We start from the raw sequence: 14,877 nt of genomic DNA, 5'->3' as shown, positions 1-14,877 counted from the left end.
ATAAACAGTATGTATTACGTTTTTTTTTACTGTTTTCTATTTTATATTTGTTGTTATTTTGAGATTATTTACTGATATTTTTTATTAAAATATAGTTTTGTTGCATTTAAATAATGCTAACATTAAAATATTTTACATCACAGACTATTTTCTTAAGCCTGTCTCGACCCGGCCTGAGGAAAGTGGTAGGAATTTTCAGCCCATCCCGGCCCGAGTTTGCGTCTGGCAGAAAAACTCAAATTTCATTACAGAGGTGTAAAAAAAACATGTTCAACTGGATTTTGATACTAAATATTACATAAATATCACTACTATGTAAAAGAGAACATTTAAATAGCAGTTTTAAAGGATCTGCCACAGCTGATGCATTTTGCCTATGTGTCAAAACATTGCGAAATACTGTTAAATATATTGTATCTTGAAAATGTTTTTAAATATCACCAATTCTGATGTTCCTCTAAGTGCGTTATTTAATTATGTTAAACTGCTTGGTTTGCTTCACTGAAAGTATAGTTTGTTTAGTGGTTTGTTCCACACCCAAATATGTTTGTACTGAGCCTATAGAAAGTCATATTAATATTAAAATATTACCATGAGACTCAAGATATAAGAGATAAAAGGTGGCAACATATGTGCATTACCCACTCTGTCCTGTGGATGGCAGCAATACATCATGCACAGTTTTCTCACCAATCCCATTGTCTATTGGGTGCTGGAAATTGTGTATTCATAAATGATATATAGGATACCACTTTAAAATAAGACTACCTTTATAAAGGGTTTATAAATGGTTTACAATCAGTTTATTAATGGTTACTAATTAGGTTGTAAAGGCCTTAAAAATCACACATAATTAGAAAGGGCAACAATGACCTGTAGTTTGCCAAATAGTGAACCCACAGCTATCTTTATTGTGGCCCTTTCTATGTATGTGTTATAACTGATTATTAATGGTCATTATTACATAATATCTAACTTAATGGCTATATGCAGATAATATACATTACCATATTCGCCACCACTTTATAATAAGACTACCTTTATAAAGGGTTTATAAATGGTTTGCAATTAGTTTATTAATGGTTACTTATTAGGTTGTAAAGGCCTTAAAAATTAATAATCATTAATAATCAGTTATAACACATACATAGAAAGGGCCACAATAAAGATAGCTGTGGGTTCACTATTTGGCAAACAACAGGTCATTGTTGCCCTTTCTACTTATGTGTTATAACTGATTATTGATAATTTTTAAGGCATTTACAACCTAATAAGTAACCATTAATAAACTAATTGCAAACAATTTATAAACCCTTTATAAAGGTAGTCTTATTATAAAGTGGTGCCGGATATGGTAATGTATATTATCTGCATATAGCCATTAAATTGCTTAGAAGGCTGTAGATGCTTTTAAATAAAAAACAAACAAAAAAAATGCATCAGATACATTTGTGTAGCTCTTACTCAAAAACTCTGATATTATGTAATAATGACTGTGGGCAAACACTGAAAAAATATATATATATATTTGAGACCCACTAGCAGACATCCCACCTCTCCCATGACTCCCGGGATTCTCCCACCTTCTGAAATTGAATTAAAACACTGTATAACAAACAGAGCAAGTGATTGACAGACGTAGTGAGTGAGTGACACAGAGAGCATCCTGATTGGCAGGGTGGGATGACTGCATTAGTACAGTTAGGTCTGTTATACACAACCTTTAGGCACCCCCTGAACAAAGAAAAAATGGACTTGGTAAGATAATTGTTACGGAGCCCCTAAAGGGACGTGGTGTATTTAATTTTTTTTACGTATAAAGTGGTGAGCACCACATACTAAGTGGTGAGCACCACATACTAAGTAGTGAGCACCACTTACTAAGTGGTGAGCACCACTTACTAAGTCGTGAGCACCACTTACTAAGCCGTGAGCACCAGATAATGGTAGCTAGCAAGCTATAGTTTAAACTGCCATATGTTCCACAATGTAATGTTGTGATTAACTTGCTAGGTTAGCTAATGTTAACTACTTTATTTCAGTGGGGAATGTTTTAGCTAATGTTAGCTAGGTTAGCATGTGAATATACTAAGTGGTGCTCACGACTTAGTAAGTGGTGCTCACGACTTAGTATGTGGTGCTCATGACTGGACAGAGTGGGTAATGTGCTTATGGCTTTTTTGTATGACTCAAAAATAATTATCTCATAATATATATCAATAAATTATATTATAAAATAATGAAAATAAGTATTGGGTAATTTTGTTAGCAGTAATGATGTGTTATTTATTATAGCAAAGGCTATACATACGTACATACATACATACATACATACATACATAGAGTACCAGTCAAATGTTTGGACTGTGTTATATCAGATCCAAAGTCAGTGCAGTTTTGTTTTCCAAGAAAATCTTACGGCACTTCATGCTTCCTTCTGCTACTGACAACTTTTATGGAGATGCGGATTTCATTTTCCAGCAGGACTTGGCACACTGCCCACACTGCCTAAAGCACCAGTCAGTCTTATATAATATTCTGATTTTCTGAGCTACTGATCTTGGGGTTTTCAATGGTTGTAAGCCATAATCATCAACAAATAAAAGAAATAAAGGCTTAAAATAGATCACTGTGTGTTTACCACATCGATATAATAAATTACTTTCACATTTTGAACTAATTTACTGAAGTAAAATAACTTTTCAATGATATGCTAATTGTTTTAGAAACACCAGTATATTTAAATTGAGATGTAAATGCTTAAATTAAGCAAAAACAATCTGCCAGTGTGGTGAGCAAATTGTTCTTAGTAAGATTTCATAAAATAAGCAATCACAAAGTAAAGTAAGACTTAAATCAAGCAAAAAAATCCCTTATTTTGTGGCTTAAATTTGTACAAAATAATCAGAATAACTTGACTGGTGACTTGTTGTGCTTATTTTGAGTTCAAACTACTTACAATTAGGTGAAAAAGTAAAATAGAATAAGATGAATATTTCTAAAAGAGGCAGAACAATCTTACACTTATAATGCTTAGTAAGTCAAACATTCTTATCAGAGACACAATAAGATTTATTGCCTTGAAAAAGATAACTTCACTTGGTGAGATTTAGTTTTTTGCAGTGTTCTAAGAACATAGTGGAAGACCTACCCAGTTTTGAACTGGTCTTTAACCAGTCAGTGTATTATCAGGATATCAGGATATTTTCAGGATAATAGTCTTATTGGCATTATGACAAACATTTAATAATAATAAAAATAATATTTCAAAAATACACTACTGCAATAAAATGAAAATTATATTTTATTATTGCATATGATAGGATATGGCACACCCCTAACTGAGATGTAAAAAAAAAACAAGAATTTTATCAGATTTGTAACAGAAATCATCATGATACTAATAATTCATTCCATATATCTCTCTCTATATATATATATATATCCAGGATTAAAGTAAAATAAATGATACTGGACTGATATAATCTGTCTCTAGTAGATAATATAATGGGAAATTAGAATATTTGTGTAACAGCAAAAAAGTAGTACCCTGATGATGTGATAATTAGGGGTAGGTGATATGAGACGATATTTCAGGGTATTGATTGATACGATATGGCACACCCTTACTGTTCCCTACATCCAGCTTCAGTCACCTCAGAAGTTGAGTTTCAGAGCTGCAGTGGTGACGAGAAGCTGCTGACGCATGCTGACTGCACTGGTGAGGCAACCAGGCTCCACAAAGCGGCCACAGCTTACACACCATGTTTACTCAGTAAAGAGAGAATTATAAGGTACAAACATTTCCGGCTCCTTCCACCAAGATCAGAAGAGTGAAGGACCAATTGACTGATACCAGAAAAGGATCAAATCATCTGCGGTTCTTGTCCCTCATTCATTCATCACTTAACCTTACCCCATCCCTTTTTTTCTCAGTTCTTTCTCAAAACATGCTATTGAGTCCCGCGCTCCTGCTCCTGTATCACACTCTCTCCACATGTAATTTCTTGCAGACTTGTTTGTATATAGGTGACGCTGGAGCCGAGCGAGAGCGCTTTGTGCCTCCGCCATAATTACAGAGTAGCCTTGGCCTGGTGTTCCGCTCCACGGCAAAGCGAGCGCTTCATACTGCCTGCTGCACTACTTACTGCAATTTCCATATTCTTGCGGTTCTTAATGAGACCTCCCATTCTCTTCTCAAATGCAAACACTGCCTTGATCTGTCAACATTTATATACAGAGAAAACGGTCTTTATGTTGCCTTAAATGGCACAAAGATAAATTATATATTTATCTACAGTATTTATGAAGCGCTTTTGTAGTTTCTGAGATACTATTGGGTACAATGACATCAGAGCATACAATTCAGGAGGGATTGGGGTTGTCTGACCTCGCTTATAAAGACTTGGGCCCAATCCCATTTCACCTCTTGGCCCTACCAATTACCCCCACCCCCTCTTTTTTTTGAGTGAAACCCTTCCTCTTGGAACAGAGAGAGTTACAAGAGAAAGGAGTGAAATCCTCCCTCAAATTGTACACGTCCACTGGCACTTAAGCCCCGATGCATCCCATTCATTTCAATGGAGAGAGCCGCCGCATGCTGCGGTGCATGCTGGGTTGCGTTGCGTTGAGCGCAGCCCCGCCCTCCGGCAAGAAAGTTGAGCAGATCTCTACTTTATTCAAATGAATGCGGCCGCCGCGCTGTGTCCAGCCAATGGGGGAACAGCCGGCTGCCACGCCCCAACACACATATACGAGCCTCACTGGGATCTATAGCTCTATAAATCCATATTCTGCCATTATTAGCTTCTCTTCTGTGTTTGAAAGGTGCCTGTTCTGCATGTGTGAGGCTCGTATATGTGTTGTGGCGTGGCAGCCTGCTGTTCCCTGATTGGCTGAACACAGCACGGCGGCCAGATTCATTTGAATAAAGTTGAGATCTGCTCAACTTTCTTGCCGGAGGGTGGGGCTGTGCTCAACGCAACCCAGCATGCACCATGGCACGCGACGTCTCTCTCCATTGAAATGAATGGGATGCGTCGGGCGCACCGTTATACACTGCTCTGTCGCGACAATGCACAGCGATGTACCTGATTCATTTTCAATAGGAAGCGCCGCCTCTGTCAGACACAGTCACGCGGTGCACGTGTCCCCAGCACAGTGTATAAAAATATTTTTTTTCCGTTTTAAAGATTTCACCCATTGGCCCTACCACTTACCCCTACCCCTTCTTTTCAAGTGAAACCCTTCCTCTTGGAACAGATTTACAAGGAAAAGGGGTGAAATCCTCCCTTTAAGAATTTGGACAACACTTCAAGCACCCGATCCGTCATCAGGAGCGCTAAGGTCCATTAGCCTAGCTACTGGTTAACTTTAGGGTTTATTTTATGTCTTCAGAAAAGGGGGAGATGCTGCAGAAATTAATTATTATTGTCCATTCCTTAACTCCTCTGTGATTGGGAGCTTAATTTTAATTTATTTTTTCCGCTTAAATGCTGCAGCTTCTGCCGTCTGTTGCACCATTAAAGGTGGAACGACAAAGTTAGCTAGCTAGCTAGTGAGTCAAACTACTAGCAATCCATTGAAACTACACAATAAACTATAGTAATATAGTGCTAATCATCACTTTTAACAAGAAAAATACTTAAATTTGTGTATTTTGGTCTCTTGGCTCTGGTCTCTTGTTTCGCCATCTTACCAGTGATTCTTATACCGCTTGGTTTGAAGTATTTATCTGAAAAATCTCAGTACCTCTTCTCCCTACCCCCCAAGCCTAACAAGAATTGGGACACCCCTACCCCTTGTTGTGCATGCGCAAAACAGAGGGGTAGGGGTAAGTGGTAGGTAAGTGTGCATTGCTGTGTGTTCATGTATACGTAAAGCCTGTGAAAATTCACTGATAAGATAGTAATGAACGTCTGACTGTTGACTTTGTCTTATGTTGTATTTAGTCAGTGGCGCACCAGTGTTTTTTATTGCCAAGATAGCAATATGCCAGAAATTTACCTGAACACACCTCCTTTCGAGATTACTATGCCCATTTGGCGTAGATATATCCGTCCTTGCGGTGAGTAGCAAGCAACCTAATGTTCTACATCTCACAGCAACTTTTACTACACTACTCTAACTTTAATCTCTAATCTCTCTAATCAGCTTGCTAGTAAAATAAACACATTACTATAATAGGAAAGGCCAAACAGGAAAAATGAAACCCTTCACTACAATATCCTATAGTGTAGTGTATACCGGTCTTGTACCAGTAGTGCTGATTGGTTTTGTAGCTGTATTTTGTATTTGTGTCCAGTTTTTCAACAGGCTCTTGGTTAATTTAATTCATGGTCATTATAGTCATTATTAAATTGATTTATGCTCCCATCTCTCTCACTGTGGGTTCATGATGTTCCACTTAAATCTTCCTCTCCTTTATAATGTTCCCATCCTAAACTCATTACCGTGCACCATTTTTTTTGCCATTTAAATGTCAGTATACGTACAAACTGTAATTATATCACTCTGCTTGAGTCTGTTGAGGCTCTTCTCTTTCTCTCTTTCTCTCTCTCATCCTTTTTCCTCTCTTTTCCATGGCAAATTGACAAGCTTTTCATTTTGGATCTTGAATACAGATCAGTGTGTGGCGTTTTAAACCACAGGCTTCATCTAACGCAGGCTGTGTCTGTCTTCAATAAGGCTCCCTGGTCTAGGAGAACCCCTGATCTAGAATGAGCAGAGCTCCCCGAGACGTGTCATCTCTTCTGACAAGGCAATAGTGTCGATCCTGCAGGAATCTGTGCTTTTTATAGCGAAGAGAGAAGCCTGGGCCTTGGTGCGGATGGTGGTTATGGACGTGATTGTTTCAGCTGTAGATTTTCACGGTGGTTAGGGAGGGAGTATGTGCACTGCAGATCTCTTCCAAGTCCTGCCACTGCAATTGGATTTCTGGATGAATCAGAATTGATTAATACGCCAATGCCTTCATAGCCAGGCTTTAATCAGATAATGACAGAGCCTGAACGGAGCGAAGTTCGCGGTACACGTGTTCATGTGAGAAAAGAAAAAACACAGATCAAGATAAAGGAGATATATCAGGGGTCACTAATAGGTGGACTGCGGTCCGGGTCCGGACCCAGACGTTCTCCAATGCGGACCCAAACCGATAAACTACTGAGAAGGATTTAGTTTTGACAGTGTTCATTCACTCTGCAGCGACGTGGCATCGCTCCCAAACGTTTTCTCCACCTTTCTCTCGCCGCTTTGGGGCGTGTCACCTGAAAGAGCAAGCAGTTTATCTGCCACCAGCAAGAATGTGTAGAGTTGTAGTTCAGTGCTGTGTATAAACCAGACGCTGTTCTCATTTTTTTTTAAAAACATCCAGCTCAGAACCAGCTGCTCCTCCGTCTCTGTTATCTTACAAAGGGGATCTTAAAGCACAAAAAAACCCTGAAAAAGCTGTAATCAGCCTCTCCTCAGTTTTCCCACTCTGTAGTTCAGCCTGTGGTGTGTGTGGTGCTGAAACCCTGTCCGCTTGGTTCTGAATTGGCTACCACCCAGTGAAACTCGCTTCTCATTTGCATAAAGTTGAAAATATCTCAACTTTTTGCCGCTCGCTTCGCCTCGTTCTCGCCGCTACCCCTCCCAAAGTTCTCAGTTCTCTGCCGCTGCTCTCCATAGAAAACAGTGGGAGGCGGTGCAAAAAACGCATCGTGCCACGGCTGGAAAAAAACGCCTTTAAAAAGAAATAGGGAGCCCGACAACTGGTGGAAAAACTAGAACGGGGCGGAAACTAAAGACACGCTGAGCGTGAGTGAGAGAGACAGGGGAGTGTGTAAAAAATCTGTCCAGAGAGACATTTTATTATTATTATACATTTTTTACATTATAGTTCAAACAACCTCACAGGTCAGATGTATCATACACACAACTGGATCGTACTAAATTCTAATTAAGTACCCCTGATATATATTATACTAATTATGCATAATATTATGACTTGTTTCTACCACTATTAAGCATTTTATCAGCTCCACTGAGCTTAGAGGAGTTTGTAATATTTGTAATTACAGATTGTAGTCCTGCATCTGTTTCTCTGCATAATTTATACAGTATCCTCCTTTCACCCTGTTCTTCAATGGTAAGTGAGGTTTAGTAGTGTGTTGTGCTAGTATGTGTGGATCACACACAGCAGTGCTGCTGGAGTTTTTAAACACCAGCATTAACGCTGCTATTTTGTCAGTCTGCCTGTGTAACGACCAATGTTTGGCCAAATAAATCAGTCAGATAAAAAAACAATTCGGATTATATTTTTCTACCACTATGTTCACACTATTAAATTAAATTGAACGTAACACTCTTTTCTCTGATCCAACATGCTCTCTTTCTTACGTTTTTGATAAACCCTCAGGGTCCTATCCAGAGGTGGAAAGTAACTAATTACATTTACTCACATTACTGTAATTGAGTAGATTTTATGAGTAATTTGTAATTTTTAAAATAGTTTTTAAAATAGGTAATTTTACTTTTACTCAAGTACATTTTGACACAAGTAATTTACTTTGCTACATTGAAAAATTACCCATTACTGAGTTTTTTTTTATTGAGTTTTGTTCTCCATGGCAGCGCAACTGAACTTCTCCCAGCAGTGTTTATTATGGTAAGCGGGAAAGGCGCTGTGTAAATCAGCTGTGTAGCCTGGGGTCTGTGTGCGCGGCTCGGGGGGAACCGGTGTTCTGTCGAGTTATGCTACCCATCAATATGTGCTTCTTTACGGCACTGCGCATGCACCGACCAGCATTCTTTTTTGTGTGATTTCATGTTTTTAATGATAATTCCTTAAGTTTTTATTAGGAACATCTGCTTGGATGTTAAAAAACATGTCAATAGCAGTTAAAAAATAATAATAAACTGTAAAACTATAAAAATATGGTTTATAGTCACCTATATGACCATAACTTTTTAACTTTTTAACAGTAAAGAAAAAAAATGGATCATAGAAACCTATACCACTTTTTCTTGAAAATGTTTTATGGGGTGGTTTGAACAAATACTGCCTGAACGATCCTAATTATTTAACTTAATAATTATTTAATTTATTATTAGTTTTTTTCTTTTTTACATCAAATAAATAAAAGTAACTATGTAACTTTAACTCAAATTACATTTTAAATTGAATACTTTTTTTACTTTTACTCGAGTAGATTTTTAGAGGGGTACTTAGCAAAGTAAAGGTACTTTTACTTAATTACAAATTTTCAGTACTTTTTCCACCTCTGGTCCTATCCTAATTAAACTGCTCTGAGATATGCTGAATTGAATGTTGTGTCTCGTGGTGAACTGGAAAGCAGTCAGCAAAAGGTCAGTGTATCAGTCGATAAATATTTCATAGCAGCCTCTGTAGTCGGTAGTCTTGCTTTGAAGGACCTTTGTCTTCAAATACCTCCTCCACTTACGCCATTTAATTCCTGCTCCATCACGTGCCATTTCATTGGGTATTGATTTTTTGTACTCAGCTCTGGAGCGGAGGCAATCAGGCCTCACACCCGCCGCTGTTCTCCTGAGTGGTTTAAGAAGCCTGGGCAGCTTAATGAATGACAGCACTAATTGTGTTTGTTTAAGAGGCCCTCGCTTCACCAGGACGTCCCGCCCCCGTCCGTCCTGCGGCTCCTGCTGCTGTACAGGAAGGAGAACGGAGCGTACGTGAGCACTCATCTGTCTGCTATTGACCTCTGCCTCCTTGGTCTCGGTCCCACACAAACGTTTTCCAGGTTATCTCTTACACTCCTGTTTTTCTGATTTCCTGAAAAAGGCAGCTAGGAGCTTGTTTTTGAACCTGCTCTAAAGAGCCCTGTCTAGCGCTATTAAATACATGCCATGTCTTATTACCAGCATGAGTAAACAGACCTCTCAGGATGTCTAGGAAGCAGCAGTGGAATGTGAATTCCATGTGTAATGTTTCTTTTTTTTTTAGCCTATTTTTACTTTATTTCTTTATTTGCTTTTCTTGGTCAGTTGTATTTTTTTAAATATCAAGATTAAGCAATTAAGATGGAACTGCAGTGTTTTTAAGGACATTTACTTTTAACTCAAGGATTCATTGATTTAATACAAAATTATCTGAACTGACCATTTAATATTTGGGTAAATAACATGACTGAACTGCATTAAATAACAGGCCTGACTGCATTATCTTTCGCATAAAATATATATAAAAGCATAAAATGAGTTCATGCTTAACTACAATAGAATCACAAAACTTATCATTTAAAAAAATACCGTAGGTACAGATCCCTCCCTCAGAAGAAGTCCGCTGCTCAACCAGCAGTCCGAAATAGTGTTTCCTTAACTAATCTCGCGAGTGAAGCTCTGGTGGGGTTTGACAGTTGAAGGGTGTTGCCAGAGTGGTTCTTTTCAGGGTTGCAGATCTAAATTTACTATAAGGGAGCATCCAAACGGCTCATAGACGCATATGATTCCAAATAACACCAATCTCTTTTAACTGATTCACAAGAAAACAGATGGCATGTTAAAATCCTTATATGTTGTTGAGACAATTACACTCATGTTTTGCATAGCAATTGGAAGAATTGGCCTGTCCCCTTATCAAATCATGTCAAATATAAAAAAATAAAAACAAAAGTTTTGGAGTTTGGAGTTGCATTTGGTAGCTGATCATGGCAACAGCTTTAACATCAGGTTTAAATTAGTATGTTGATGGAAGTGGAGAACGACTGCCAAATCACCAAATTGGCAGTTTGGTATACTCGTAAAAAGAAGGAACGCACTGGAGAACTCAGCTCCACCAAAAACCCTGGAAGACCATGATAGACAACAATAGTGGATGACTGCCAAATTCTTTCTTTGGTTACGAAAAGGCTCTTATTGTTCATGTTAAGGACACTTTAAAGGTAGTAGGCATAACCTTGTTATAATCTACAATTTAGAGAAACCTTCATACATTTAAATAGAGGGGTTACTTCAAGATTCAAACCCCTTCAAAAAAAACACTCAGATTAGACCTTTAAATTCTTTAAAAACCTCTTTACAAGCAAGCCCAGTTGTGGAACAGTATTCTTTAGACACGTAACAACCACGATTAAAATCTAAAGCATACCACATCATCTGTCAAACATGGTGGAGACAGGCCAACCAATGCCTTTGTAATGTGTGCAGCATGTGGTTTTGCATTATCTTGTTTGAAAATCAATGGATGCCCCTGTAAAAGATATCATGTTAAAGACAGAATATGTTGCTCTAAGGTCTGACTTAATGGATGGAAATGTAAAAAATATATATTCTTCACCTGAACACTTTGTCCTGCGCCCATAATGCAGTGTGGATGGTCCCTGTTTTGTCTCGTGGAGAGGGCAATATAAAATGTGGGTTGGGCCAAAACGTCCACAGGGAAAGACTAACATGCATGCACAGCTGGAAAGGCCTTTCTCTCGCTTCCACGGTTACATTTTAGGTCTAGACACTTCTGCGTGAACTCACTTTAGTTTGGAGTGTTTGTTTTTTTATGCCATAAAAAGGTGTTTGTTGGTGGAGTACATAAAACTCAACACAGCATCAGGTTGTAATGCTAACTGGGAAATTTTAAATGGTTTAGCTACCTGCAGTGCTGTAACCGTGAGCCAGCTGACCCATTCTATCCGAACTATCTTGTGTGGTTTCTCACTTTTTTTATTGCTATTTTTTATATTAATTGCTATTTAAATGTCACCGGGGAAAGGACGCACACCAAATGACAAAATACTTTTTTTTGGGGGGTTATTTTATTCTGATAGATCCCACATGGGATTTTTATGAAATATAAAAATGTATATTAATTATAAAACAAATATAAAGACAATCAGCACTTGCTGAGCAGAAATATTAGTCTCAATGCACAACAACACTGCACCACCTATCTTTGACTTACTGCAACTGCAGTGTACAGATTTATAGACTTTTATCAGAGCTTGTACTCAATTGTACTCAAAATAACAAAAATAAAATGAATACACTGTAAAACCCTAGCTTAGAACACAGCACAGTATTTGGTAGTGGCACTAATTACAGAAAATAGATAAATAACATTAATACCACCTTAATACCATTAACAGAGCTCTTTTTATATTTGTTTTTAAGCTCACCTCGATTTACTCAGCTTTACTCAACAAGACTTGAGCATTTCATCAAGAGAACTTGGACAAACAGCTTCTGTAACCCAGAAAAATACAAGGCTTGACCACGAGGAGCACACTACCCCACAGAAACAATGCCATCTGCCCGCATCTGGTTATGATTCATTCAAAATACATGTTTAGAAAGACAATATAGGCATCTACTACTGTTATAGGCCAACTAAACCTTATATTGTTCAGTATTTCCTGATTTTTACCTCTTATTTCATTAGGATGGCTCTGGATGGATCCTAAAATGGAGCACCACCATTCACTGCAGCTTGAGCCTCCTTCTCTACCATGCTCTTAGCTCCTCCCTTTCCTCTCTCAGGGTGACAACACTTCTGATTGTGTTTTTTAAAGGTGTATTCTCAATTCACCACCTGGCTACATAAACTTTTTGTATCACTTAGGAAAATAATGACAGTGAGTTGTAGATGAAGATAAACTGAAAATATCATAAAAATCAGTCCATATATCAGTGGTTAGCACAACCCATCCATTTTCGTAGCGGTGCTCCAAACCGGAAATTGGTTTACCCATCACCTCGCCTGGAATTTTACTCCTCCTTGCGTAAGAAAGGCCTATTGGATATGAACTCAAAGAACAAAAGAGTCAATCACTACAGACCTCCAAACTATATGTGGCCTTCAGATTAACTCAGGAACCATGTGTGGAGAATTTTCTGAAAGTGTTTTCATGATTGAAAAGCTCCATCCAAGCCTTAAATCAACAAGTGTATGTAGTGGTATGAAGCATGTCGCCTCTCGACTCTCAAACTATAGGAAAATGTGTAACTGCATTGTGCCAATTGTAAAGTTTGGTAGAGGGGGGATTATGGTGTTGGGTTGTGTTTCAGTAGTTGGGCTCACCCCCTTTAATGCTCCAGTTAAAGGAACTTACACTATACTGCTTCAGAGATTTTGGACAGTTTCATCCTCCCAACTTTGCACAAAAGACAATGGATGATTAAGTTTGGTGTGGAAGAACTTGACCTGTTGGAAAACCTTTGGGATAAATTAGAGTTTAGACTGTGAGACCTCACAAATGCGCTTCTGAAAGAATGTTAAAAAATCACTAAATTCATAAACACACTCCTAAACCTTGTGGATAGCCTTCTAAGAAGAGATGACGCTGTTATAGCTGTAAAGGGTGGGCCAACATGATATTGAACCATACGGATTAAGAATGGGATGTCACTTAAGATTATATATATATAAAATATATAAAACCACAGCACCCGTGCCCAGATATTTTTGGCTGTTGGAGCACCCAGCTGTGACACTGGAGTGTATGATGTCTTTACTCCCACATCCAGTACACTCAGTGTCTCTGTTTGAGAAAGGTCCACAACCCAAACAGTGTCCGGGTAACTGTGGACCTGTGGTCAGAAACTGACCAGTGATGAATTGGGGAGGAGGGTGCTGATAAACTGTTAATGACAACAGATGAGCTGCATTCTGTAATTGCACTTGTGTACAAAGGAAATTATAGCTCAAAAATATGGCTATGGTTTAAAAGTACAGGGTAGGAGTTTGTCATAAATAACATAAGCTAGTGCAATGGTCTTAGGCAGCCTGCATCTTGATAGCAAGTGCTTCTTACATTTACGTTTTAATTTTATTTCATAACAGACATTTAGAAAAAAAAATATTCTTAATTTTTTCTCGTTTTTCATCTCCTAGCCAGCTGTACCTGTATCTCCATCACTAGTGATCCCTCAACACAAGGAGGGTGAAGACCAGAGGTGGAAAGTAACTAATTACATTTACTCACATTACTGTAATTGAGTAGATTTTATGAGTAATTTGTAATTTTTTAAGTAGTTTTTAAAATAATATAGGTAATTTTACTTTTACTCAAGTACATTTTGACACAAGTAATTTACTTCGCTACATTGGAAAACTCCCCATTACTGATTAAAAAATAAAATGCTGGGAAAAAAAAAACAAATCGTCCGAATTAAAAAAAATTGAGTTTTGTTCTCCATGGCAGCGCAGCTGAACTTCTCCATGCAGTGTTTATTTTGGTTAGCGGGAGAGATGCTGTGTGAATCAGCTGGTAGCGAGTTATGCTACCCATCAATATGTGCTTCTTTATGGCACTGCACATGCCGCTCCGACCATGTTTTTAATAATAATTCCTTAAGTTTTTATTAGGAACATTAAACAATCTGTTTAGATGTTCAGTTAAAGCAGAGCAGAGGCAAGTTAAAAAATAATAATGAACTGTAAAACTATATAAATACAGTTTATAGTCAAATATATGACCATTTTTTTTTACAGTAAAGAAAAAAATGGATCATAGGAACCTATACCACTTGTTCTTGCAAATGTTTTATGGGGTGATCTGAACAAATACTGCCCAAATTATTTAATTTAATAATTATTTAATTTATGATTTGTACTTTTTTACATAAAATAAATGAAAGTAACTATGTAACTTTTACTCAAAGAACATTTTAAATGAAGTACTTTTTTTTACCTTTTTAAAAAAAAGGTAAAAATGAGTACTTTTACTTTTACTTGAGTAGAATTTTAGCAAAGTAAAGGTACTTTTACTTAATTACTATTTTTCAGTACTTTTTCCACCTCTGGTGAAGACTAGCACATGCCTCCTCTGACACGTGTGAATCCAATCACCGCCTCTTTTCCAACTGCTGCTGATGCATCATTGTCGGGTTGCCAACGCGTTCGGTGGAAAGTGCAGCGACTCAGTTCTG

Source organism: Astyanax mexicanus, chromosome 20, assembly GCF_023375975.1.
Source record: "Astyanax mexicanus isolate ESR-SI-001 chromosome 20, AstMex3_surface, whole genome shotgun sequence".
Taxonomy (NCBI): Eukaryota; Metazoa; Chordata; class Actinopteri; order Characiformes; family Acestrorhamphidae; genus Astyanax; species Astyanax mexicanus.
This window is presented reverse-complemented; position numbering follows the sequence as displayed.